Source organism: Ranitomeya imitator, chromosome 6 (assembly GCF_032444005.1).
Source record: "Ranitomeya imitator isolate aRanImi1 chromosome 6, aRanImi1.pri, whole genome shotgun sequence".
NCBI lineage: Eukaryota > Metazoa > Chordata > Amphibia > Anura > Dendrobatidae > Ranitomeya > Ranitomeya imitator.
In genome coordinates this window covers 476,801,951-476,826,482 of record NC_091287.1, presented here as the reverse complement: position 1 = coordinate 476,826,482, position 24,532 = coordinate 476,801,951, and the positions used below count along the sequence as shown (strand labels likewise).

The 24,532-nt window shown below is 54.5% G+C and overlaps 21 non-coding genes and 6 pseudogenes across 21 annotated transcripts; all 27 read right to left on the bottom strand.

Moving 5' to 3' along the window:
* Positions 1 to 526: 526 nt before the first annotated feature.
* Positions 527 to 645, bottom strand: LOC138643876 (5S ribosomal RNA). The gene has a single exon (XR_011314387.1). It is a non-coding gene; the product is annotated as a 5S ribosomal RNA (ribosomal RNA).
* Positions 646 to 1,568: 923 nt separating this feature from the next.
* LOC138644207 (5S ribosomal RNA) lies at positions 1,569 to 1,678 on the bottom strand (annotated as a pseudogene).
* Positions 1,679 to 2,319: 641 nt separating this feature from the next.
* LOC138643875 (5S ribosomal RNA) lies at positions 2,320 to 2,438 on the bottom strand. Its single transcript, XR_011314386.1, has one exon. It is a non-coding gene; the product is annotated as a 5S ribosomal RNA (ribosomal RNA).
* An 889-nt stretch (positions 2,439 to 3,327) lies between these two features.
* On the bottom strand, positions 3,328 to 3,447 carry LOC138644075 (5S ribosomal RNA). Its single transcript, XR_011314575.1, has one exon. It is a non-coding gene; the product is annotated as a 5S ribosomal RNA (ribosomal RNA).
* A 641-nt stretch (positions 3,448 to 4,088) lies between these two features.
* Positions 4,089 to 4,207, bottom strand: LOC138643874 (5S ribosomal RNA). Its single transcript, XR_011314385.1, has one exon. It is a non-coding gene; the product is annotated as a 5S ribosomal RNA (ribosomal RNA).
* A 919-nt stretch (positions 4,208 to 5,126) lies between these two features.
* LOC138644272 (5S ribosomal RNA) lies at positions 5,127 to 5,236 on the bottom strand (annotated as a pseudogene).
* Positions 5,237 to 5,877: 641 nt separating this feature from the next.
* LOC138643895 (5S ribosomal RNA) lies at positions 5,878 to 5,996 on the bottom strand. Its single transcript, XR_011314405.1, has one exon. It is a non-coding gene; the product is annotated as a 5S ribosomal RNA (ribosomal RNA).
* A 919-nt stretch (positions 5,997 to 6,915) lies between these two features.
* Positions 6,916 to 7,035, bottom strand: LOC138644094 (5S ribosomal RNA; annotated as a pseudogene).
* A 641-nt stretch (positions 7,036 to 7,676) lies between these two features.
* LOC138643873 (5S ribosomal RNA) lies at positions 7,677 to 7,795 on the bottom strand. Its single transcript, XR_011314384.1, has one exon. It is a non-coding gene; the product is annotated as a 5S ribosomal RNA (ribosomal RNA).
* A 915-nt stretch (positions 7,796 to 8,710) lies between these two features.
* Positions 8,711 to 8,830, bottom strand: LOC138644035 (5S ribosomal RNA). The gene has a single exon (XR_011314538.1). It is a non-coding gene; the product is annotated as a 5S ribosomal RNA (ribosomal RNA).
* A 641-nt stretch (positions 8,831 to 9,471) lies between these two features.
* On the bottom strand, positions 9,472 to 9,580 carry LOC138644175 (5S ribosomal RNA; annotated as a pseudogene).
* A 923-nt stretch (positions 9,581 to 10,503) lies between these two features.
* Positions 10,504 to 10,613, bottom strand: LOC138644262 (5S ribosomal RNA; annotated as a pseudogene).
* Positions 10,614 to 11,254: 641 nt separating this feature from the next.
* On the bottom strand, positions 11,255 to 11,373 carry LOC138643872 (5S ribosomal RNA). Its single transcript, XR_011314383.1, has one exon. It is a non-coding gene; the product is annotated as a 5S ribosomal RNA (ribosomal RNA).
* A 909-nt stretch (positions 11,374 to 12,282) lies between these two features.
* On the bottom strand, positions 12,283 to 12,402 carry LOC138644074 (5S ribosomal RNA). Its single transcript, XR_011314574.1, has one exon. It is a non-coding gene; the product is annotated as a 5S ribosomal RNA (ribosomal RNA).
* Positions 12,403 to 13,043: 641 nt separating this feature from the next.
* Positions 13,044 to 13,162, bottom strand: LOC138643925 (5S ribosomal RNA). The gene has a single exon (XR_011314433.1). It is a non-coding gene; the product is annotated as a 5S ribosomal RNA (ribosomal RNA).
* Positions 13,163 to 14,085: 923 nt separating this feature from the next.
* On the bottom strand, positions 14,086 to 14,205 carry LOC138644088 (5S ribosomal RNA; annotated as a pseudogene).
* Positions 14,206 to 14,846: 641 nt separating this feature from the next.
* LOC138643871 (5S ribosomal RNA) lies at positions 14,847 to 14,965 on the bottom strand. Its single transcript, XR_011314382.1, has one exon. It is a non-coding gene; the product is annotated as a 5S ribosomal RNA (ribosomal RNA).
* Positions 14,966 to 15,880: 915 nt separating this feature from the next.
* On the bottom strand, positions 15,881 to 16,000 carry LOC138644034 (5S ribosomal RNA). Its single transcript, XR_011314537.1, has one exon. It is a non-coding gene; the product is annotated as a 5S ribosomal RNA (ribosomal RNA).
* Positions 16,001 to 16,641: 641 nt separating this feature from the next.
* On the bottom strand, positions 16,642 to 16,760 carry LOC138643870 (5S ribosomal RNA). Its single transcript, XR_011314381.1, has one exon. It is a non-coding gene; the product is annotated as a 5S ribosomal RNA (ribosomal RNA).
* A 915-nt stretch (positions 16,761 to 17,675) lies between these two features.
* On the bottom strand, positions 17,676 to 17,795 carry LOC138644032 (5S ribosomal RNA). Its single transcript, XR_011314535.1, has one exon. It is a non-coding gene; the product is annotated as a 5S ribosomal RNA (ribosomal RNA).
* A 641-nt stretch (positions 17,796 to 18,436) lies between these two features.
* LOC138643869 (5S ribosomal RNA) lies at positions 18,437 to 18,555 on the bottom strand. The gene has a single exon (XR_011314380.1). It is a non-coding gene; the product is annotated as a 5S ribosomal RNA (ribosomal RNA).
* A 915-nt stretch (positions 18,556 to 19,470) lies between these two features.
* LOC138644031 (5S ribosomal RNA) lies at positions 19,471 to 19,590 on the bottom strand. The gene has a single exon (XR_011314534.1). It is a non-coding gene; the product is annotated as a 5S ribosomal RNA (ribosomal RNA).
* Positions 19,591 to 20,231: 641 nt separating this feature from the next.
* Positions 20,232 to 20,350, bottom strand: LOC138643868 (5S ribosomal RNA). Its single transcript, XR_011314379.1, has one exon. It is a non-coding gene; the product is annotated as a 5S ribosomal RNA (ribosomal RNA).
* A 919-nt stretch (positions 20,351 to 21,269) lies between these two features.
* On the bottom strand, positions 21,270 to 21,389 carry LOC138644030 (5S ribosomal RNA). Its single transcript, XR_011314533.1, has one exon. It is a non-coding gene; the product is annotated as a 5S ribosomal RNA (ribosomal RNA).
* A 641-nt stretch (positions 21,390 to 22,030) lies between these two features.
* LOC138643866 (5S ribosomal RNA) lies at positions 22,031 to 22,149 on the bottom strand. The gene has a single exon (XR_011314377.1). It is a non-coding gene; the product is annotated as a 5S ribosomal RNA (ribosomal RNA).
* Positions 22,150 to 23,064: 915 nt separating this feature from the next.
* Positions 23,065 to 23,184, bottom strand: LOC138644029 (5S ribosomal RNA). The gene has a single exon (XR_011314532.1). It is a non-coding gene; the product is annotated as a 5S ribosomal RNA (ribosomal RNA).
* Positions 23,185 to 23,825: 641 nt separating this feature from the next.
* On the bottom strand, positions 23,826 to 23,944 carry LOC138643865 (5S ribosomal RNA). Its single transcript, XR_011314376.1, has one exon. It is a non-coding gene; the product is annotated as a 5S ribosomal RNA (ribosomal RNA).
* Between the last annotated feature and the right edge of the window lie 588 nt (positions 23,945 to 24,532).

Sequence of the window (24,532 nt, the reverse complement as noted above, 5' to 3'; positions counted from 1 at the left end):
CGTTGTTGGTTTTGCAGTGAAACACCCGCCGCAGCAGGGCCTGAGCATCAGGTGTCTTTAAAAATGGCTCGATGCAGGGTCTCCTGCAGGCTAAACCATTCATCTGGGGGGGAAGTGACAGAAAGAGCCAGCTGGAGCCGCAACTTGAGGCGGATCGAGACGTCCAGGAGCGAATGAAGGAAGAGGGTGAGATGGTTGTGAGTGACTGTGAGCTGCTCTTCGGGGGCTCATGTTGCCTGCAAAGGTGTTCTGCTTGCTTTGACCTATAAAATGGCCACCAGGTTGCCGGCGGTTGCTTCCAAGCCCGCAGGAGGCGCTGGTCCTGTTGAAAAGAAGCCTAGTATTAAAAGTAAATAAGCAACAATGCTGGAGGCCCACGGTGATGAGAAGGATGCTGGCATTTTGCAAGGATGGAACAGCGCAAGAGTGAAAGCAAATGAAAAAAGCATGTGTGCCCTTGTGAAAGGGAATGGAAAAAAGGCATAGAGGAGAGTGACCCCTGCTGGTGGAAGGAAGGAAAAACAAAAGCCTACAGCACCTGGTATTCCCAGGCGGTCTCCCATCCAAGTACTAACCAGGCCTGACTCTGCTTAGCTTCCGAGATCAGACGAGATCGGGCGTGTTCAGAGTGGTGTGGCCGTAGGCAGAGACAGGACTCTCACTTGCTGCTTTTCTACTTTGCAGTCTGGCTGCCCTGTCCAGTGCTGAGTAAGAGGCCCTTTTGTGCTTTCCTTTCTCTTCACTTTTTTGCTGTCTCCCTTAAAGGGTTTGTAGGCAGAACGCCCTGCTCAGAGCTGCTGAGCTCACTGATCGGCTGCCGACGTGATGTCAGCGTCGCAGCTAATGCCACAGACCTAGAGCAGCGCTGAGACCCTCTGGTGGACCCGGGTAGGGTGAGTACAGGGTGGTTTGTTGCTTTCTAATAGCCTGCAAGCTGGGATGAACTTTTATTGAAAGGGAACAACCCCTTTGACTGTCTGCAGCGCGCCACAACTAGGAAGCGCACACTCACACGCAAGCGAGCACGCACATATGCTTGCATGTGGCCACACCTATTTGCCCCTGCAGGCTCAGCGCCACCATGCGTCAGACTCTCTTGTTTTTTCTTCTTCTTATGATTATTTCTGTGCCTCAGCAGGAAAACACCCCCCAATTCCCTCCCGCTCCTTCCCAGCCCTGAATTTGGATCCTGGGTAGCCATCTGATTGGGTTAGTTACACAAGCTTCTTTGCAGAAAAAGATATTACTGCTGCCGGCCGGCCGGCCGGCCAGCCTCTAAAAATCATCCCCGGGGCGCCTGCTGAAAATCTGCCCCCTTCACAGTCCGGGATGTTTATAACGCCATCATTTCCAGAAGGCAGGCTGCGGGGTCAATGAGCACTCCTAGCCACGGCAGGGATCTCGGTGTGAGGCATGCGAGGAGGCGGCAGGGTAGCGTCCTTAGCTGCAGTCTCAGAGGCCTTGTGGGGCTTGGGGCATCCAGCCTCTAGGTTATGTAAGGTCGGTCTCTGGTAAGGCACCGCTCTATACTAGCCGAGCTGAGCAAGGGGGCAAAATGTCATCAAAACGGTCTACAGCACCTGGTGTTCCCTGGAGGTCTCCCATCCAAGTACTGTCCAAGCCCAACCCTGCTTTGCTTCCGAGATCGGGCGTATCCAGGGTGGTGTGGCCAGTAGACACTGCTTGGCCCATCGATTGGCCAGCCTTCCTCAGGCTCGCGTGGTGGCGAGAACTCTGACCATGTGGAGGCGGGCTCCGAAGGGCCCATGCAAAGGCTGGGCTGCCACTATAGGCGTTGTTTGTTTTGCAGTGAAACACCCGCCGCAGCAGGGCCTGAGCATCAGGTGTCTTTAAAAATGGCTCGATGCAGGGTCTCCTGCAGGCTAAACCATTCATCTGGGGGGGAAGTGACAGAAAGAGCCAGCTGGAGCCGCAACTTGAGGCGGATCGAGACGTCCAGGAGCGAATGAAGGAAGAGGGTGAGATGGTTGTGAGTGACTGTGAGCTGCTCTTCGGGGGGTCATGTTGCCTGCAAAGGTGTTCTGCTTGCTTTGACCTATAAAATGGCCACCAGGTTGCCGGCGGTTGCTTCCAAGCCCGCAGGAGGCGCTGGTCCTGTTGAAAAGAAGCCTAGTATTAAAAGTAAATAAGCAACAATGCTGGAGGCCCACGGTGATGAGAAGGATGCTGGCATTTTGCAAGGATGGAACAGCGCAAGAGTGAAAGCAAATGAAAAAAGCATGTGTGCCCTTGTGAACGGGAATGGAAAAAAGGCATAGAGGAGAGTGACCCCTGCTGGTGGAAGGAAGGAAAAACAAAAGCCTACAGCACCTGGTATTCCCAGGCGGTCTCCCATCCAAGTACTAACCAGGCCTGACTCTGCTTAGCTTCCGAGATCAGACGAGATCGGGCGTGTTCAGAGTGGTGTGGCCGTAGGCAGAGACAGGCCTCTCACTTGCTGCTTTTCTACTTTGCAGTCTGGCTGCCCTGTCCAGTGCTGAGTAAGAGGCCCTTTTGTGCTTTCCTTTCTCTTCACTTTTTTGCTGTCTCCCTTAAAGGGTTTGTAGGCAGAACGCCCTGCTCAGAGCTGCTGAGCTCACTGATCGGCTGCCGACGTGACGTCAGCGTCGCAGCTAATGCCACAGACCTAGAGCAGCGCTAAGACCCTCTGGTGGACCCGGGTAGGGTGAGTACAGGGTGGTTTGTTGCTTTCTAATAGCCTGCAAGCTGGGATGAACTTTTATTGAAAGGGAACAACCCCTTTGACTGTCTGCAGCGCGCCACAACTAGGAAGCGCACACTCACACGCAAGCGAGCACGCACATATGCTTGCATGTGGCCACACCTATTTGCCCCTGCAGGCTCAGCGCCACCATGCGTCAGACTCTCTTGTTTTTTCTTCTTCTTATGATTATTTCTGTGCCTCAGCAGGAAAACACCCCCCAATTCCCTCCCGCTCCTTCCCAGCCCTGAATTTGGATCCTGGGTAGCCATCTGATTGGGTTAGTTACACAAGCTTCTTTGCAGAAAAAGACATTACTGCTGCCGGCCGGCCGGCCAGCCTCTAAAAATCATCCCCGGGGCGCCTGCTGAAAATCTGCCCCCTTCACAGTCCGGGATGTTTATAACGCCATCATTTCCAGAAGGCAGGCTGCGGGTCTCGGTGTGAGGCATGCGAGGAGGCGGCAGGGTAGCGTCCTTAGCTGCAGTCTCAGAGGCCTTGTGGGGCTTGGGGCATCCAGCCTCTAGGTTATGTAAGGTCGGTCTCTGGCAAGGCACCGCTCTATACTAGCTGAGCTGAGCAAGGGGGCAAAATGTCATCAAAACAGTCTACAGCACCTGGTGTTCCCAGGAGGTCTCCCATCCAAGTACTGTCCAAGCCCAGCCCTGCTTTGCTTCCGAGATCAGACAAGATCAGGCGTATCCAGGGTGGTATGGCCAGTAGACACTGCTTGGCCCATCGACTGGCCAGCCTTCCTCAGGCTCGCGTGGTGGCGAGAACTCTGACCATGTGGAGGCGGGCTCCGAAGGGCCCATGCAAAGGCTGGGCTGACACTATAGGCGTTGTTGGTTTTGCAGTGAAACACCCGCCGCAGCAGGGCCTGAGCATCAGGTGTCTTTAAAAATGGCTCGATGCAGGGTCTCCTGCAGGCTAAACCATTCATCTGGGGGGGAAGTGACAGAAAGAGCCAGCTGGAGCCGCAACTTGAGGCGGATCGAGACGTCCAGGAGCGAATGAAGGAAGAGGGTGAGATGGTTGTGAGTGACTGTGAGCTGCTCTTCGGGGGCTCATGTTGCCTGCAAAGGTGTTCTGCTTGCTTTGACCTATAAAATGGCCACCAGGTTGCCGGCGGTTGCTTCCAAGCCCGCAGGAGGCGCTGGTCCTGTTGAAAAGAAGCCTAGTATTAAAAGTAAATAAGCAACAATGCTGGAGGCCCACGGTGATGAGAAGGATGCTGGCATTTTGCAAGGATGGAACAGCGCAAGAGTGAAAGCAAATGAAAAAAGCATGTGTGCCCTTGTGAAAGGGAATGGAAAAAAGGCATAGAGGAGAGTGACCCCTGCTGGTGGAAGGAAGGAAAAACAAAAGCCTACAGCACCTGGTATTCCCAGGCGGTCTCCCATCCAAGTACTAACCAGGCCTGACTCTGCTTAGCTTCCGAGATCAGACGAGATCGGGCGTGTTCAGAGTGGTGTGGCCGTAGGCAGAGACAGGACTCTCACTTGCTGCTTTTCTACTTTGCAGTCTGGCTGCCCTGTCCAGTGCTGAGTAAGAGGCCCTTTTGTGCTTTCCTTTCTCTTCACTTTTTTGCTGTCTCCCTTAAAGGGTTTGTAGGCAGAACGCCCTGCTCAGAGCTGCTGAGCTCACTGATCGGCTGCCGACGTGATGTCAGCGTCGCAGCTAATGCCACAGACCTAGAGCAGCGCTGAGACCCTCTGGTGGACCCGGGTAGGGTGAGTACAGGGTGGTTTGTTGCTTTCTAATAGCCTGCAAGCTGGGATGAACTTTTATTGAAAGGGAACAACCCCTTTGACTGTCTGCAGCGCGCCACAACTAGGAAGCGCACACTCACACGCAAGCGAGCACGCACATATGCTTGCATGTGGCCACACCTATTTGCCCCTGCAGGCTCAGCGCCACCATGCGTCAGACTCTCTTGTTTTTTCTTCTTCTTATGATTATTTCTGTGCCTCAGCAGGAAAACACCCCCCAATTCCCTCCCGCTCCTTCCCAGCCCTGAATTTGGATCCTGGGTAGCCATCTGATTGGGTTAGTTACACAAGCTTCTTTGCAGAAAAAGACATTACTGCTGCCGGCCGGCCGGCCAGCCTCTAAAAATCATCCCCGGGGCGCCTGCTGAAAATCTGCCCCCTTCACAGTCCGGGATGTTTATAACGCCATCATTTCCAGAAGGCAGGCTGCGGGGTCAATGAGCACTCCTAGCCACGGCAGGGATCTCGGTGTGAGGCATGCGAGGAGGCGGCAGGGTAGCGTCCTTAGCTGCAGTCTCAGAGGCCTTGTGGGGCTTGGGGCATCCAGCCTCTAGGTTATGTAAGGTCGGTCTCTGGCAAGGCACCGCTCTATACTAGCCGAGCTGAGCAAGGGGGCAAAATGTCATCAAAACTGTCTACAGCACCTCGTGTTCCCTGGAGGTCTCCCATCCAAGTACTGTCCAAGCCCAACCCTGCTTTGCTTCCGAAATCGGGCGTATCCAGGGTGGTGTGGCCAGTAGACACTGCTTGGCCCATTGATTGGCCAGCCTTCCTCAGGCTCGTGTGGTGGCGAGAACTCTGACCATGTGGAGGCGGGCTCCGAAGGGCCCATGCAAAGGCTGGGCTGCCACTATAGGCGTTGCTTGTTTTGCAGTGAAACACCCGCCGCAGCAGGGCCTGAGCATCAGGTGTCTTTAAAAATGGCTCAATGCAGGGTCTCCTGCAGGCTAAACCATTCATCTGGGGGGGAAGTGACAGAAAGAGCCAGCTGGAGCCGCAACTTGAGGCGGATCGAGACGTCCAGGAGCGAATGAAGGAAGAGGGTGAGATGGTTGTGAGTGACTGTGAGCTGCTCTTCGGGGGCTCATGTTGCCTGCAAAGGTGTTCTGCTTGCTTTGACCTGTAAACTGGCCACCAGGTTGCCGGCGGTTGCTTCCAAGCCCGCAGGAGGCCCTGGTCCTGTTGAAAAGAAGCCTAGTATTAAAAGTAAATAAGCAACAATGCTGGAGGCCCACGGTGATGAGAAGGATGCTGGCATTTTGCAAGGATGGAACAGCGCAAGAGTGAAAGCAAATGAAAAAAGCATGTGTGCCCTTGTGAAAGGGAATGGAAAAAAGGCATAGAGGAGAGTGACCCCTGCTGGTGGAAGGAAGGAAAAACAAAAGCCTACAGCACCTGGTATTCCCAGGCGGTCTCCCATCCAAGTACTAACCAGGCCTGACTCTGCTTAGCTTCCGAGATCAGACGAGATCGGGCGTGTTCAGAGTGGTGTGGCCATAGGCAAAGACAGGCCTCTCACTTGCTGCTTTTCTACTTTCCAGTCTGGCTGCCCTGTCCAGTGCTGAGTAAGAGGCCCTTTTGTGCTTTCCTTTCTCTTCACTTTTTTGCTGTCTCCCTTAAAGGGTTTGTAGGCAGAACGCCCTGCTCAGAGCTGCTGAGCTCACTGATCGGCTGCCGACGTGACGTCAGCGTCGCAGCTAATGCCACAGACTTAGAGCAGCGCTGAGACCCTCTGGTGGACCCGGGTAGGGTGAGTACAGGGTGGTTTGTTGCTTTCTAATAGCCTGCAAGCTGGGATGAACTTTTATTGAAAGGGAACAACCCCTTTGACTGTCTGCAGCGCGCCACAACTAGGAAGCGCACACTCACACGCAAGCGAGCACGCACATATGCTTGCATGTGGCCACACCTATTTGCCCCTGCAGGCTCAGCGCCACCATGCGTCAGACTCTCTTGTTTTTTCTTCTTCTTATGATTATTTCTGTGCCTCAGCAGGAAAACACCCCCCAATTCCCTCCCGCTCCTTCCCAGCCCTGAATTTGGATCCTGGGTAGCCATCTGATTGGGTTAGTTACACAAGCTTCTTTGCAGAAAAAGACATTACTGCTGCCGGCCGGCCGGCCAGCCTCTAAAAATCATCCCCGGGGCGCCTGCTGAAAATCTGCCCCCTTCACAGTCCGGGATGTTTATAACGCCATCATTTCCAGAAGGCAGGCTGCGGGGTCAATGAGCACTCCTAGCCACGGCAGGGATCTCGGTGTGAGGCATGCGAGGAGGCGGCAGGGTAGCGTCCTTAGCTGCAGTCTCAGAGGCCTTGTGGGGCTTGGGGCATCCAGCCTCTAGGTTATGTAAGGTCGGTCTCTGGCAAGGCACCGCTCTATACTAGCTGAGCTGAGCAAGGGGGCAAAATGTCATCAAAACAGTCTACAGCACCTGGTGTTCCCAGGAGGTCTCCCATCCAAGTACTGTCCAAGCCTAGCCCTGCTTTGCTTCCGAGATCAGACAAGATCAGGCGTATCCAGGGTGGTATGGCCAGTAGACACTGCTTGGCCCATCGACTGGCCGGCCTTCCTCAGGCTCGCGTGGTGGCGAGAACTCTGACCATGTGGAGGCGGGCTCCGAAGGGCCCATGCAAAGGCTGGGCTGCCACTATAGGCGTTGTTGGTTTTGCAGTGAAACACCCGCCGCAGCAGGGCCTGAGCATCAGGTGTCTTTAAAAATGGCTCGATGCAGGGTCTCCTGCAGGCTAAACCATTCATCTGGGGGGGAAGTGACAGAAAGAGCCAGCTGGAGCCGCAACTTGAGGCGGATCGAGACGTCCAGGAGCGAATGAAGGAAGAGGGTGAGATGGTTGTGAGTGACTGTGAGCTGCTCTTCGGGGGCTCATGTTGCCTGCAAAGGTGTTCTGCTTGCTTTGACCTATAAAATGGCCACCAGGTTGCCGGCGGTTGCTTCCAAGCCCGCAGGAGGCGCTGGTCCTGTTGAAAAGAAGCCTAGTATTAAAAGTAAATAAGCAACAATGCTGGAGGCCCACGGTGATGAGAAGGATGCTGGCATTTTGCAAGGATGGAACAGCGCAAGAGTGAAAGCAAATGAAAAAAGCATGTGTGCCCTTGTGAAAGGGAATGGAAAAAAGGCATAGAGGAGAGTGACCCCTGCTGGTGGAAGGAAGGAAAAACAAAAGCCTACAGCACCTGGTATTCCCAGGCGGTCTCCCATCCAAGTACTAACCAGGCCTGACTCTGCTTAGCTTCCGAGATCAGACGAGATCGGGCGTGTTCAGAGTGGTGTGGCCGTAGGCAGAGACAGGCCTCTCACTTGCTGCTTTTCTACTTTGCAGTCTGGCTGCCCTGCCCAGTGCTGAGTAAGAGGCCCTTTTGTGCTTTCCTTTCTCTTCACTTTTTTGCTGTCTCCCTTAAAGGGTTTGTAGGCAGAACGCCCTGCTCAGAGCTGCTGAGCTCACTGATCGGCTGCCGACGTGACGTCAGCGTCGCAGCTAATGCCACAGACCTAGAGCAGCGCTGAGACCCTCTGGTGGACCCGGGTAGGGTGAGTACAGGGTGGTTTGTTGCTTTCTAATAGCCTGCAAGCTGGGATGAACTTTTATTGAAAGGGAACAACCCCTTTGACTGTCTGCAGCGCGCCACAACTAGGAATCGCACACTCACACGCAAGCGAGCACGCACATATGCTTGCATGTGGCCACACCTATTTGCCCCTGCAGGCTCAGCGCCACCATGCGTCAGACTCTCTTGTTTTTTCTTCTTCTTATGATTATTTCTGTGCCTCAGCAGGAAAACACCCCCCAATTCCCTCCCGCTCCTTCCCAGCCCTGAATTTGGATCCTGGGTAGCCATCTGATTGGGTTAGTTACACAAGCTTCTTTGCAGAAAAAGACATTACTGCTGCCGGCCGGCCAGCCTCTAAAAATCATCCCCGGGGCGCCTGCTGAAAATCTGCCCCCTTCACAGTCCGGGATGTTTATAACGCCATCATTTCCAGAAGGCAGGCTGCGGGGTCAATGAGCACTCCTAGCCACGGCAGGGATCTCGGTGTGAGGCATGTGAGGAGGCGGCAGGGTAGCGTCCTTAGCTGCAGTCTCAGAGGCCTTGTGGGGCTTGGGGCATCCAGCCTCTAGGTTATGTAAGGTCGGTCTCTGGCAAGGCACCGCTCTATACTAGCCGAGCTGAGCAAGGGGGCAAAATGTCATCAAAACAGTCTACAGCACCTGGTGTTCCCTGGAGGTCTCCCATCCAAGTACTGTCCAAGCCCAGCCCTGCTTTGCTTCCGAGATCAGACGAGATCGGGCGTATCCAGGGTGGTGTGGCCAGTAGACACTGCTTGGCCCATCGACTGGCCAGCCTTCCTCAGGCTCGCGTGGTGGCGAGAACTCTGACCATGTGGAGGCGGGCTCCGAAGGGCCCATGCAAAGGCTGGGCTGCCACTATAGGCGTTGCTTGTTTTGCAGTGAAACACCCGCCGCAGCAGGGCCTGAGCATCAGGTGTCTTTAAAAATGGCTCAATGCAGGGTCTCCTGCAGGCTAAACCATTCATCTGGGGGGGAAGTGACAGAAAGAGCCAGCTGGAGCCGCAACTTGAGGCGGATCGAGACGTCCAGGAGCGAATGAAGGAAGAGGGTGAGATGGTTGTGAGTGACTGTGAGCTGCTCTTCGGGGGCTCATGTTGCCTGCAAAGGTGTTCTGCTTGCTTTGACCTGTAAACTGGCCACCAGGTTGCCGGCGGTTGCTTCCAAGCCCGCAGGAGGCCCTGGTCCTGTTGAAAAGAAGCCTAGTATTAAAAGTAGATAAGCAACAATGCTGGAGGCCCACGGTGATGAGAAGGATGCTGGCATTTTGCAAGGATGGAACAGCGCAAGAGTGAAAGCAAATGAAAAAAGCATGTGTGCCCTTGTGAAAGGGAATGGAAAAAAGGCATAGAGGAGAGTGACCCCTGCTGGTGGAAGGAAGGAAAAACAAAAGCCTACAGCACCTGGTATTCCCAGGCGGTCTCCCATCCAAGTACTAACCAGGCCTGACTCTGCTTAGCTTCCGAGATCAGACGAGTTCAGAGTGGTGTGGCCGTAGGCAAAGACAGGCCTCTCACTTGCTGCTTTTCTACTTTGCAGTCTGGCTGCCCTGTCCAGTGCTGAGTAAGAGGCCCTTTTGTGCTTTCCTTTCTCTTCACTTTTTTGCTGTCTCCCTTAAAGGGTTTGTAGGCAGAACGCCCTGCTCAGAGCTGCTGAGCTCACTGATCGGCTGCCGACGTGACGTCAGCGTCGCAGCTAATGCCACAGACTTAGAGCAGCGCTGAGACCCTCTGGTGGACCCGGGTAGGGTGAGTACAGGGTGGTTTGTTGCTTTCTAATAGCCTGAAAGCTGGGATGAACTTTTATTGAAAGGGAACAACCCCTTTGACTGTCTGCAGCGCGCCACAACTAGGAAGCGCACACTCACACGCAAGCGAGCACGCACATATGCTTGCATGTGGCCACACCTATTTGCCCCTGCAGGCTCAGCGCCACCATGCGTCAGACTCTCTTGTTTTTTCTTCTTCTTATGATTATTTCTGTGCCTCAGCAGGAAAACACCCCCCAATTCCCTCCCGCTCCTTCCCAGCCCTGAATTTGGATCCTGGGTAGCCATCTGATTGGGTTAGTTACACAAGCTTCTTTGCAGAAAAAGACATTACTGCTGCCGGCCGGCCGGCCGGCCAGCCTCTAAAAATCATCCCCGGGGCGCCTGCTGAAAATCTGCCCCCTTCACAGTCCGGGATGTTTATAACGCCATCATTTCCAGAAGGCAGGCTGCGGGGTCAATGAGCACTCCTAGCCACGGCAGGGATCTCGGTGTGAGGCATGCGAGGAGGCGGCAGGGTAGCGTCCTTAGCTGCAGTCTCAGAGGCCTTGTGGGGCTTGGGGCATCCAGCCTCTAGGTTATGTAAGGTCGGTCTCTGGCAAGGCACCGCTCTATACTAGCCGAGCTGAGCAAGGGGGCAAAATGTCATCAAAACGGTCTACAGCACCTGGTGTTCCCTGGAGGTCTCCCATCCAAGTACTGTCGAAGCCCAACCCTGCTTTGCTTCCGAGATCGGGCGTATCCAGGGTGGTGTGGCCAGTAGACACTGCTTGGCCCATCAATTGGCCAGCCTTCCTCAGGCTCGCGTGGTGGCGAGAACTCTGACCATGTGGAGGCGGGCTCCGAAGGGCCCATGCAAAGGCTGGGCTGCCACTATAGGCGTTGTTTGTTTTGCAGTGAAACATCCGCCGCAGCAGGGCCTGAGCATCAGGTGTCTTTAAAAATGGCTCGATGCAGGGTCTCCTGCAGGCTAAACCATTCATCTGGGGGGGAAGTGACAGAAAGAGCCAGCTGGAGCCGCAACTTGAGGCGGATCGAGACGTCCAGGAGCGAATGAAGGAAGAGGGTGAGATGGTTGTGAGTGACTGTGAGCTGCTCTTCGGGGGGTCATGTTGCCTGCAAAGGTGTTCTGCTTGCTTTGACCTATAAAATGGCCACCAGGTTGCCGGCGGTTGCTTCCAAGCCCGCAGGAGGCGCTGGTCCTGTTGAAAAGAAGCCTAGTATTAAAAGTAAATAAGCAACAATGCTGGAGGCCCACGGTGATGAGAAGGATGCTGGCATTTTGCAAGGATGGAACAGCGCAAGAGTGAAAGCAAATGAAAAAAGCATGTGTGCCCTTGTGAAAGGGAATGGAAAAAAGGCATAGAGGAGAGTGACCCCCGCTGGTGGAAGGAAGGAAAAACAAAAGCCTACAGCACCTGGTATTCCCAGGCGGTCTCCCATCCAAGTACTAACCAGGCCTGACTCTGCTTAGCTTCCGAGATCAGACGAGATCGGGCGTGTTCAGAGTGGTGTGGCCGTAGGCAGAGACAGGCCTCTCACTTGCTGCTTTTCTACTTTGCAGTCTGGCTGCCCTGTCCAGTGCTGAGTAAGTTGCCCTTTTGTGCTTTCCTTTCTCTTCACTTTTTTGCTGTCTCCCTTAAAGGGTTTGTAGGCAGAACGCCCTGCTCAGAGCTGCTGAGCTCACTGATCGGCTGCCGACGTGACGTCAGCGTCGCAGCTAATGCCACAGACCTAGAGCAGCGCTAAGACCCTCTGGTGGACCCGGGTAGGGTGAGTACAGGGTGGTTTGTTGCTTTCTAATAGCCTGCAAGCTGGGATGAACTTTTATTGAAAGGGAACAACCCCTTTGACTGTCTGCAGCGCGCCACAACTAGGAAGCGCACACTCACACGCAAACGAGCACGCACATATGCTTGCATGTGGCCACACCTATTTGCCCCTGCAGGCTCAGCGCCACCATGCGTCAGACTCTCTTGTTTTTTCTTCTTCTTATGATTATTTCTGTGCCTCAGCAGGAAAACACCCCCCAATTCCCTCCCAGCCCTGAATTTGGATCCTGGGTAGCCATCTGATTGGGTTAGTTACACAAGCTTCTTTGCAGAAAAAGACATTACTGCTGCCGGCCGGCCGGCCAGCCTCTAAAAATCATCCCCGGGGCGCCTGCTGAAAATCTGCCCCCTTCACAGTCCGGGATGTTTATAACGCCATCATTTCCAGAAGGCAGGCTGCGGGGTCAATGAGCACTCCTAGCCACGACAGGGATCTCGATGTGAGGCATGCGAGGAGGCGGCAGGGTAGCGTCCTTAGCTGCAGTCTCAGAGGCCTTGTGGGGCTTGGGGCATCCAGCCTCTAGGTTATGTAAGGTCGGTCTCTGGCAAGGCACCGCTCTATACTAGCTGAGCTGAGCAAGGGGGCAAAATGTCATCAAAACAGTCTACAGCACCTGGTGTTCCCAGGAGGTCTCCCATCCAAGTACTGTCCAAGCCCAGCCCTGCTTTGCTTCCGAGATCAGACAAGATCAGGCGTATCCAGGGTGGTATGGCCAGTAGACACTGCTTGGCCCATCGACTGGCCAGCCTTCCTCAGGCTCGCGTGGTGGCGAGAACTCTGACCATGTGGAGGCGGGCTCCGAAGGGCCCATGCAAAGGCTGGGCTGCCACTATAGGCGTTGTTTGTTTTGCAGTGAAACACCCGCCGCAGCAGGGCCTGAGCATCAGGTGTCTTTAAAAATGGCTCGATGCAGGGTCTCCTGCAGGCTAAACCATTCATCTGGGGGGGAAGTGACAGAAAGAGCCAGCTGGAGCCGCAACTTGAGGCGGATCGAGACGTCCAGGAGCGAATGAAGGAAGAGGGTGAGATGGTTGTGAGTGACTGTGAGCTGCTCTTCGGGGGGTCATGTTGCCTGCAAAGGTGTTCTGCTTGCTTTGACCTATAAAATGGCCACCAGGTTGCCGGCGGTTGCTTCCAAGCCCGCAGGAGGCGCTGGTCCTGTTGAAAAGAAGCCTAGTATTAAAAGTAAATAAGCAACAATGCTGGAGGCCCACGGTGATGAGAAGGATGCTGGCATTTTGCAAGGATGGAACAGCGCAAGAGTGAAAGCAAATGAAAAAAGCATGTGTGCCCTTGTGAAAGGGAATGGAAAAAAGGCATAGAGGAGAGTGACCCCTGCTGGTGGAAGGAAGGAAAAACAAAAGCCTACAGCACCTGGTATTCCCAGGCGGTCTCCCATCCAAGTACTAACCAGGCCTGACTCTGCTTAGCTTCCGAGATCAGACGAGATCGGGCGTGTTCAGAGTGGTGTGGCCGTAGGGAGAGACAGGCCTCTCACTTGCTGCTTTTCTACTTTGCAGTCTGGCTGCCCTGTCCAGTGCTGAGTAAGAGGCCCTTTTGTGCTTTCCTTTCTCTTCACTTTTTTGCTGTCTCCCTTAAAGGGTTTGTAGGCAGAACGCCCTGCTCAGAGCTGCTGAGCTCACTGATCGGCTGCCGACGTGACGTCAGCGTCGCAGCTAATGCCACAGACCTAGAGCAGCGCTGAGACCCTCTGGTGGACCCGGGTAGGGTGAGTACAGGGTGGTTTGTTGCTTTCTAATAGCCTGCAAGCTGGGATGAACTTTTATTGAAAGGGAACAACCCCTTTGACTGTCTGCAGCGCGCCACAACTAGGAAGCGCACACTCACACGCAAGCGAGCACGCACATATGCTTGCATGTGGCCACACCTATTTGCCCCTGCAGGCTCAGCGCCACCATGCGTCAGACTCTCTTGTTTTTTCTTCTTCTTATGATTATTTCTGTGCCTCAGCAGGAAAACACCCCCCAATTCCCTCCCGCTCCTTCCCAGCCCTGAATTTGGATCCTGGGTAGCCATCTGATTGGGTTAGTTACACAAGCTTCTTTGCAGAAAAAGACATTACTGCTGCCGGCCGGCCGGCCGGCCAGCCTCTAAAAATCATCCCCGGGGCGCCTGCTGAAAATCTGCCCCCTTCACAGTCCGGGATGTTTATAACGCCATCATTTCCAGAAGGCAGGCTGCGGGGTCAATGAGCACTCCTAGCCACGGCAGGGATCTCGGTGTGAGGCATGCGAGGAGGCGGCAGGGTAGCGTCCTTAGCTGCAGTCTCAGAGGCCTTGTGGGGCTTGGGGCATCCAGCCTCTAGGTTATGTAAGGTCGGTCTCTGGCAAGGCACCGCTCTATACTAGCCGAGCTGAGCAAGGGGGCAAAATGTCATCAAAATAGTCTACAGCACCTGGTGTTCCCTGGAGGTCTCCCATCCAAGTACTGTCCAAGCCCAGCCCTGCTTTGCTTCTGAGATCAGACGAGATCGGGCGTATCCAGGGTGGTGTGGCCAGTAGACACTGCTTGGTCCATCGACTGGCCAGCCTTCCTCAGGCTCGCGTGGTGGCGAGAACTCTGACCATGTGGAGGCGGGCTCCGTAGGGCCCATGCCAAGGCTGGGCTGCCACTATAGGCGTTGCTTGTTTTGCAGTGAAACACCCGCCGCAGCAGGGCCTGAGCATCAGGTGTCTTTAAAAATGGCTCAATGCAGGGTCTCCTGCAGGCTAAACCATTCATCTGGGGGGGAAGTGACAGAAAGAGCCAGCTGGAGCCGCAACTTGAGGCGGATCGAGACGTCCAGGAGCGAATGAAGGAAGAGGGTGAGATGGTTGTGAGTGACTGTGAGCTGCTCTTCGGGGGGTCATGTTGCCTGCAAAGGTGTTCTGCTTGCTTTGACCTGTAAAATGGCCACCAGGTTGCCGGCGGTTGCTTCCAAGCCCGCAGGAGGCGCTGGTCCTGTTGAAAAGAAGCCTAGTATTAAAAGTAAATAAGCAACAATGCTGGAGGCCCACGGTGATGAGAAGGATGCTGGCATTTTGCAAGGATGGAACAGCGCAAGAGTGAAAGCAAATGAAAAAAGCATGTGTGCCCTTGTGAAAGGGAATGGAAAAAAGGCATAGAGGAGAGTGACCCCTGCTGGTGGAAGGAAGGAAAAACAAAAGCCTACAGCACCTGGTATTCCCAGGCGGTCTCCCATCCAAGTACTAACCAGGCCTGACTCTGCTTAGCTTCCGAGATCAGACGAGATCGGGCGTGTTCAGAGTGGTGTGGCCGTAGGCAGAGACAGGCCTCTCACTTGCTGCTTTTCTACTTTGCAGTCTGGCTGCCCTGTCCAGTGCTGAGTAAGAGGCCCTTTTGTGCTTTCCTTTCTCTTCACTTTTTTGCTGTCTCCCTTAAAGGGTTTGTAGGCAGAACGCCCTGCTCAGAGCTGCTGAGCTCACTGATCGGCTGCCGACGTGACGTCAGCGTCGCAGCTAATGCCACAGACCTAGAGCAGCGCTGAGACCCTCTGGTGGACCCGGGTAGGGTGAGTACAGGGTGGTTTGTTGCTTTCTAATAGCCTGCAAGCTGGGATGAACTTTTATTGAAAGGGAACAACCCCTTTGACTGTCTGCAGCGCGCCACAACTAGGAAGCGCACACTCACACGCAAGCGAGCACGCACATATGCTTGCATGTGGCCACACCTATTTGCCCCTGCAGGCTCAGCGCCACCATGCGTCAGACTCTCTTGTTTTTTCTTCTTCTTATGATTATTTCTGTGCCTCAGCAGGAAAACACCCCCCAATTCCCTCCCGCTCCTTCCCAGCCCTGAATTTGGATCCTGGGTAGCCATCTGATTGGGTTAGTTACACAAGCTTCTTTGCAGAAAAAGACATTACTGCTGCCGGCCGGCCAGCCTCTAAAAATCATCCCCGGGGCGCCTGCTGAAAATCTGCCCCCTTCACAGTCCGGGATGTTTATAACGCCATCATTTCCAGAAGGCAGGCTGCGGGGTCAATGAGCACTCCTAGCCACGGCAGGGATCTCGGTGTGAGGCATGTGAGGAGGCGGCAGGGTAGCGTCCTTAGCTGCAGTCTCAGAGGCCTTGTGGGGCTTGGGGCATCCAGCCTCTAGGTTATGTAAGGTCGGTCTCTGGCAAGGCACCGCTCTATACTAGCCGAGCTGAGCAAGGGGGCAAAATGTCATCAAAACAGTCTACAGCACCTGGTGTTCCCTGGAGGTCTCCCATCCAAGTACTGTCCAAGCCCAGCCCTGCTTTGCTTCCGAGATCAGACGAGATCGGGCGTATCCAGGGTGGTGTGGCCAGTAGACACTGCTTGGTCCATCGACTGGCCAGCCTTCCTCAGGCTCGCGTGGTGGCGAGAACTCTGACCATGTGGAGGCGGGCTCCGAAGGGCCCATGCAAAGGCTGGGCTGCCACTATAGGCGTTGCTTGTTTTGCAGTGAAACACCCGCCGCAGCAGGGCCTGAGCATCAGGTGTCTTTAAAAATGGCTCAATGCAGGGTCTCCTGCAGGCTAAACCATTCATCTGGGGGGGAAGTGACAGAAAGAGCCAGCTGGAGCCGCAACTTGAGGCGGATCGAGACGTCCAGGAGCGAATGAAGGAAGAGGGTGAGATGGTTGTGAGTGACTGTGAGCTGCTCTTCGGGGGCTCATGTTGCCTGCAAAGGTGTTCTGCTTGCTTTGACCTGTAAACTGGCCACCAGGTTGCCGGCGGTTGCTTCCAAGCCCGCAGGAGGCCCTGGTCCTGTTGAAAAGAAGCCTAGTATTAAAAGTAGATAAGCAACAATGCTGGAGGCCCACGGTGATGAGAAGGATGCTGGCATTTTGCAAGGATGGAACAGCGCAAGAGTGAAAGCAAATGAAAAAAGCATGTGTGCCCTTGTGAAAGGGAATGGAAAAAAGGCATAGAGGAGAGTGACCCCTGCTGGTGGAAGGAAGGAAAAACAAAAGCCTACAGCACCTGGTATTCCCAGGCGGTCTCCCATCCAAGTACTAACCAGGCCTGACTCTGCTTAGCTTCCGAGATCAGACGAGATCGGGCGTGTTCAGAGTGGTGTGGCCGTAGGCAAAGACAGGCCTCTCACTTGCTGCTTTTCTACTTTGCAGTCTGGCTGCCCTGTCCAGTGCTGAGTAAGAGGCCCTTTTGTGCTTTCCTTTCTCTTCACTTTTTTGCTGTCTCCCTTAAAGGGTTTGTAGGCAGAACGCCCTGCTCAGAGCTGCTGAGCTCACTGATCGGCTGCCGACGTGACGTCAGCGTCGCAGCTAATGCCACAGACTTAGAGCAGCGCTGAGACCCTCTGGTGGACCCGGGTAGGGTGAGTACAGGGTGGTTTGTTGCTTTCTAATAGCCTGAAAGCTGGGATGAACTTTTATTGAAAGGGAACAACCCCTTTGACTGTCTGCAGCGCGCCACAACTAGGAAGCGCACACTCACACGCAAGCGAGCACGCACATATGCTTGCATGTGGCCACACCTATTTGCCCCTGCAGGCTCAGCGCCACCATGCGTCAGACTCTCTTGTTTTTTCTTCTTCTTATGATTATTTCTGTGCCTCAGCAGGAAAACACCCCCCAATTCCCTCCCGCTCCTTCCCAGCCCTGAATTTGGATCCTGGGTAGCCATCTGATTGGGTTAGTTACACAAGCTTCTTTGCAGAAAAAGACATTACTGCTGCCGGCCGGCCAGCCTCTAAAAATCATCCCCGGGGCGCCTGCTGAAAATCTGCCCCCTTCACAGTCCGGGATGTTTATAACGCCATCATTTCCAGAAGGCAGGCTGCGGGGTCAATGAGCACTCCTAGCCACGGCAGGGATCTCGGTGTGAGGCATGTGAGGAGGCGGCAGGGTAGCGTCCTTAGCTGCAGTCTCAGAGGCCTTGTGGGGCTTGGGGCATCCAGCCTCTAGGTTATGTAAGGTCGGTCTCTGGCAAGGCACCGCTCTATACTAGCCGAGCTGAGCAAGGGGGCAAAATGTCATCAAAACAGTCTACAGCACCTGGTGTTCCCTGGAGGTCTCCCATCCAAGTACTGTCCAAGCCCAGCCCTGCTTTGCTTCCGAGATCAGACGAGATCGGGCGTATCCAGGGTGGTGTGGCCAGTAGACACTGCTTGGTCCATCGACTGGCCAGCCTTCCTCAGGCTCGCGTGGTGGCGAGAACTCTGACCATGTGGAGGCGGGCTCCGAAGGGCCCATGCAAAGGCTGGGCTGCCACTATAGGCGTTGTTTGTTTTGCAGTGAAACACCCGCCGCAGCAGGGCCTGAGCATCAGGTGTCTTTAAAAATGGCTCAATGCAGGGTCTCCTGCAGGCTAAACCATTCATCTGGGGGGGAAGTGACAGAAAGAGCCAGCTGGAGCCGCAACTTGAGGCGGATCGAGACGTCCAGGAGCGAATGAAGGAAGAGGGTGAGATGGTTGTGAGTGACTGTGAGCTGCTCTTCGGGGGCTCATGTTGCCTGCAAAGGTGTTCTGCTTGCTTTGACCTGTAAACTGGCCACCAGGTTGCCGGCGGTTGCTTCCAAGCCCGCAGGAGGCCCTGGTCCTGTTGAAAAGAAGCCTAGTATTAAAAGTAGATAAGCAACAATGCTGGAGGCCCACGGTGATGAGAAGGATGCTGGCATTTTGCAAGGATGGAACAGCGCAAGAGTGAAAGCAAATGAAAAAAGCATGTGTGCCCTTGTGAAAGGGAATGGAAAAAAGGCATAGAGGAGAGTGACCCCTGCTGGTGGAAGGAAGGAAAAACAAAAGCCTACAGCACCTGGTATTCCCAGGCGGTCTCCCATCCAAGTACTAACCAGGCCTGACTCTGCTTAGCTTCCGAGATCAGACGAGATCGGGCGTGTTCAGAGTGGTGTGGCCGTAGGCAAAGACAGGCCTCTCACTTGCTGCTTTTCTACTTTGCAGTCTGGCTGCCCTGTCCAGTGCTGAGTAAGAGGCCCTTTTGTGCTTTCCTTTCTCTTCACTTTTTTGCTGTCTCCCTTAAAGGGTTTGTAGGCAGAACGCCCTGCTCAGAGCTGCTGAGCTCACTGATCGGCTGCCGACGTGACGTCAGCGTCGCAGCTAATGCCACAGACCTAGAGCAGCGCTGAGACCCTCTGGTGGACCCGGGTAGGGTGAGTACAGGGTGGTTTGTTGCTTTCTAATAGCCTGCAAGCTGGGATGAACTTTTATTGAAAGGGAACAACCCCTTTGACTGTCTGCAGCGCGCCACAACTAGGAAGCGCACACTCACACGCAAGCGAGCACGCACATATGCTTGCATGTGGCCACACCTATTTGCCCCTGCAGGCTCAGCGCCACCATGCGTCAGACTCTCTTGTTTTTTCTTCTTCTTATGATTATTTCTGTGCCTCAGCAGGAAAACACCCCCCAATTCCCTCCCGCTCCTTCCCAGCCCTGAATTTGGATCCTGGGTAGCCATCTGATTGGGTTAGTTACACAAGCTTCTTTGCAGAAAAAGACATTACTGCTGCCGGCCGGCCAGCCTCTAAAAATCATCCCCGGGGCGCCTGCTGAAAATCTGCCCCCTTCACAGTCCGGGATGTTTATAACGCCATCATTTCCAGAAGGCAGGCTGCGGGGTCAATGAGCACTCCTAGCCACGGCAGGGATCTCGGTGTGAGGCATGTGAGGAGGCGGCAGGGTAGCGTCCTTAGCTGCAGTCTCAGAGGCCTTGTGGGGCTTGGGGCATCCAGCCTCTAGGTTATGTAAGGTCGGTCTCTGGCAAGGCACCGCTCTATACTAGCCGAGCTGAGCAAGGGGGCAAAATGTCATCAAAACAGTCTACAGCACCTGGTGTTCCCTGGAGGTCTCCCATCCAAGTACTGTCCAAGCCCAGCCCTGCTTTGCTTCCGAGATCAGACGAGATCGGGCGTATCCAGGGTGGTGTGGCCAGTAGACACTGCTTGGCCCATCGACTGGCCAGCCTTCCTCAGGCTCGCGTGGTGGCGAGAACTCTGACCATGTGGAGGCGGGCTCCGAAGGGCCCATGCAAAGGCTGGGCTGCCACTATAGGCGTTGCTTGTTTTGCAGTGAAACACCCGCCGCAGCAGGGCCTGAGCATCAGGTGTCTTTAAAAATGGCTCAATGCAGGGTCTCCTGCAGGCTAAACCATTCATCTGGGGGGGAAGTGACAGAAAGAGCCAGCTGGAGCCGCAACTTGAGGCGGATCGAGACGTCCAGGAGCGAATGAAGGAAGAGGGTGAGATGGTTGTGAGTGACTGTGAGCTGCTCTTCGGGGGCTCATGTTGCCTGCAAAGGTGTTCTGCTTGCTTTGACCTGTAAACTGGCCACCAGGTTGCCGGCGGTTGCTTCCAAGCCCGCAGGAGGCCCTGGTCCTGTTGAAAAGAAGCCTAGTATTAAAAGTAGATAAGCAACAATGCTGGAGGCCCACGGTGATGAGAAGGATGCTGGCATTTTGCAAGGATGGAACAGCGCAAGAGTGAAAGCAAATGAAAAAAGCATGTGTGCCCTTGTGAAAGGGAATGGAAAAAAGGCATAGAGGAGAGTGACCCCTGCTGGTGGAAGGAAGGAAAAACAAAAGCCTACAGCACCTGGTATTCCCAGGCGGTCTCCCATCCAAGTACTAACCAGGCCTGACTCTGCTTAGCTTCCGAGATCAGACGAGATCGGGCGTGTTCAGAGTGGTGTGGCCGTAGGCAAAGACAGGCCTCTCACTTGCTGCTTTTCTACTTTGCAGTCTGGCTGCCCTGTCCAGTGCTGAGTAAGAGGCCCTTTTGTGCTTTCCTTTCTCTTCACTTTTTTGCTGTCTCCCTTAAAGGGTTTGTAGGCAGAACGCCCTGCTCAGAGCTGCTGAGCTCACTGATCGGCTGCCGACGTGACGTCAGCGTCGCAGCTAATGCCACAGACCTAGAGCAGCGCTGAGACCCTCTGGTGGACCCGGGTAGGGTGAGTACAGGGTGGTTTGTTGCTTTCTAATAGCCTGCAAGCTGGGATGAACTTTTATTGAAAGGGAACAACCCCTTTGACTGTCTGCAGCGCGCCACAACTAGGAAGCGCACACTCACACGCAAGCGAGCACGCACATATGCTTGCATGTGGCCACACCTATTTGCCCCTGCAGGCTCAGCGCCACCATGCGTCAGACTCTCTTGTTTTTTCTTCTTCTTATGATTATTTCTGTGCCTCAGCAGGAAAACACCCCCCAATTCCCTCCCGCTCCTTCCCAGCCCTGAATTTGGATCCTGGGTAGCCATCTGATTGGGTTAGTTACACAAGCTTCTTTGCAGAAAAAGACATTACTGCTGCCGGCCGGCCGGCCAGCCTCTAAAAATCATCCCCGGGGCGCCTGCTGAAAATCTGCCCCCTTCACAGTCCGGGATGTTTATAACGCCATCATTTCCAGAAGGCAGGCTGCGGGGTCAATGAGCACTCCTAGCCACGGCAGGGATCTCGGTGTGAGGCATGCGAGGAGGCGGCAGGGTAGCGTCCTTAGCTGCAGTCTCAGAGGCCTTGTGGGGCTTGGGGCATCCAGCCTCTAGGTTATGTAAGGTCGGTCTCTGGCAAGGCACCGCTCTATACTAGCCGAGCTGAGCAAGGGGGCAAAATGTCATCAAAACAGTCTACAGCACCTGGTGTTCCCTGGAGGTCTCCCATCCAAGTACTGTCCAAGCCCAGCCCTGCTTTGCTTCCGAGATCAGACGAGATCGGGCGTATCCAGGGTGGTGTGGCCAGTAGACACTGCTTGGTCCATCGACTGGCCAGCCTTCCTCAGGCTCGCGTGGTGGCGAGAACTCTGACCATGTGGAGGCGGGCTCCGAAGGGCCCATGCAAAGGCTGGGCTGCCACTATAGGCGTTGCTTGTTTTGCAGTGAAACACCCGCCGCAGCAGGGCCTGAGCATCAGGTGTCTTTAAAAATGGCTCAATGCAGGGTCTCCTGCAGGCTAAACCATTCATCTGGGGGGGAAGTGACAGAAAGAGCCAGCTGGAGCCGCAACTTGAGGCGGATCGAGACGTCCAGGAGCGAATGAAGGAAGAGGGTGAGATGGTTGTGAGTGACTGTGAGCTGCTCTTCGGGGGCTCATGTTGCCTGCAAAGGTGTTCTGCTTGCTTTGACCTGTAAACTGGCCACCAGGTTGCCGGCGGTTGCTTCCAAGCCCGCAGGAGGCCCTGGTCCTGTTGAAAAGAAGCCTAGTATTAAAAGTAGATAAGCAACAATGCTGGAGGCCCACGGTGATGAGAAGGATGCTGGCATTTTGCAAGGATGGAACAGCGCAAGAGTGAAAGCAAATGAAAAAAGCATGTGTGCCCTTGTGAAAGGGAATGGAAAAAAGGCATAGAGGAGAGTGACCCCTGCTGGTGGAAGGAAGGAAAAACAAAAGCCTACAGCACCTGGTATTCCCAGGCGGTCTCCCATCCAAGTACTAACCAGGCCTGACTCTGCTTAGCTTCCGAGATCAGACGAGATCGGGCGTGTTCAGAGTGGTGTGGCCGTAGGCAAAGACAGGCCTCTCACTTGCTGCTTTTCTACTTTGCAGTCTGGCTGCCCTGTCCAGTGCTGAGTAAGAGGCCCTTTTGTGCTTTCCTTTCTCTTCACTTTTTTGCTGTCTCCCTTAAAGGGTTTGTAGGCAGAACGCCCTGCTCAGAGCTGCTGAGCTCACTGATCGGCTGCCGACGTGACGTCAGCGTCGCAGCTAATGCCACAGACCTAGAGCAGCGCTGAGACCCTCTGGTGGACCCGGGTAGGGTGAGTACAGGGTGGTTTGTTGCTTTCTAATAGCCTGCAAGCTGGGATGAACTTTTATTGAAAGGGAACAACCCCTTTGACTGTCTGCAGCGCGCCACAACTAGGAAGCGCACACTCACACGCAAGCGAGCACGCACATATGCTTGCATGTGGCCACACCTATTTGCCCCTGCAGGCTCAGCGCCACCATGCGTCAGACTCTCTTGTTTTTTCTTCTTCTTATGATTATTTCTGTGCCTCAGCAGGAAAACACCCCCCAATTCCCTCCCGCTCCTTCCCAGCCCTGAATTTGGATCCTGGGTAGCCATCTGATTGGGTTAGTTACACAAGCTTCTTTGCAGAAAAAGACATTACTGCTGCCGGCCGGCCAGCCTCTAAAAATCATCCCCGGGGCGCCTGCTGAAAATCTGCCCCCTTCACAGTCCGGGATGTTTATAACGCCATCATTTCCAGAAGGCAGGCTGCGGGGTCAATGAGCACTCCTAGCCACGGCAGGGATCTCGGTGTGAGGCATGTGAGGAGGCGGCAGGGTAGCGTCCTTAGCTGCAGTCTCAGAGGCCTTGTGGGGCTTGGGGCATCCAGCCTCTAGGTTATGTAAGGTCGGTCTCTGGCAAGGCACCGCTCTATACTAGCCGAGCTGAGCAAGGGGGCAAAATGTCATCAAAACAGTCTACAGCACCTGGTGTTCCCTGGAGGTCTCCCATCCAAGTACTGTCCAAGCCCAGCCCTGCTTTGCTTCCGAGATCAGACGAGATCGGGCGTATCCAGGGTGGTGTGGCCAGTAGACACTGCTTGGCCCATCGACTGGCCAGCCTTCCTCAGGCTCGCGTGGTGGCGAGAACTCTGACCATGTGGAGGCGGGCTCCGAAGGGCCCATGCAAAGGCTGGGCTGCCACTATAGGCGTTGCTTGTTTTGCAGTGAAACACCCGCCGCAGCAGGGCCTGAGCATCAGGTGTCTTTAAAAATGGCTCAATGCAGGGTCTCCTGCAGGCTAAACCATTCATCTGGGGGGGAAGTGACAGAAAGAGCCAGCTGGAGCCGCAACTTGAGGCGGATCGAGACGTCCAGGAGCGAATGAAGGAAGAGGGTGAGATGGTTGTGAGTGACTGTGAGCTGCTCTTCGGGGGCTCATGTTGCCTGCAAAGGTGTTCTGCTTGCTTTGACCTGTAAACTGGCCACCAGGTTGCCGGCGGTTGCTTCCAAGCCCGCAGGAGGCCCTGGTCCTGTTGAAAAGAAGCCTAGTATTAAAAGTAGATAAGCAACAATGCTGGAGGCCCACGGTGATGAGAAGGATGCTGGCATTTTGCAAGGATGGAACAGCGCAAGAGTGAAAGCAAATGAAAAAAGCATGTGTGCCCTTGTGAAAGGGAATGGAAAAAAGGCATAGAGGAGAGTGACCCCTGCTGGTGGAAGGAAGGAAAAACAAAAGCCTACAGCACCTGGTATTCCCAGGCGGTCTCCCATCCAAGTACTAACCAGGCCTGACTCTGCTTAGCTTCCGAGATCAGACGAGATCGGGCGTGTTCAGAGTGGTGTGGCCGTAGGCAAAGACAGGCCTCTCACTTGCTGCTTTTCTACTTTGCAGTCTGGCTGCCCTGTCCAGTGCTGAGTAAGAGGCCCTTTTGTGCTTTCCTTTCTCTTCACTTTTTTGCTGTCTCCCTTAAAGGGTTTGTAGGCAGAACGCCCTGCTCAGAGCTGCTGAGCTCACTGATCGGCTGCCGACGTGACGTCAGCGTCGCAGCTAATGCCACAGACCTAGAGCAGCGCTGAGACCCTCTGGTGGACCCGGGTAGGGTGAGTACAGGGTGGTTTGTTGCTTTCTAATAGCCTGCAAGCTGGGATGAACTTTTATTGAAAGGGAACAACCCCTTTGACTGTCTGCAGCGCGCCACAACTAGGAAGCGCACACTCACACGCAAGCGAGCACGCACATATGCTTGCATGTGGCCACACCTATTTGCCCCTGCAGGCTCAGCGCCACCATGCGTCAGACTCTCTTGTTTTTTCTTCTTCTTATGATTATTTCTGTGCCTCAGCAGGAAAACACCCCCCAATTCCCTCCCGCTCCTTCCCAGCCCTGAATTTGGATCCTGGGTAGCCATCTGATTGGGTTAGTTACACAAGCTTCTTTGCA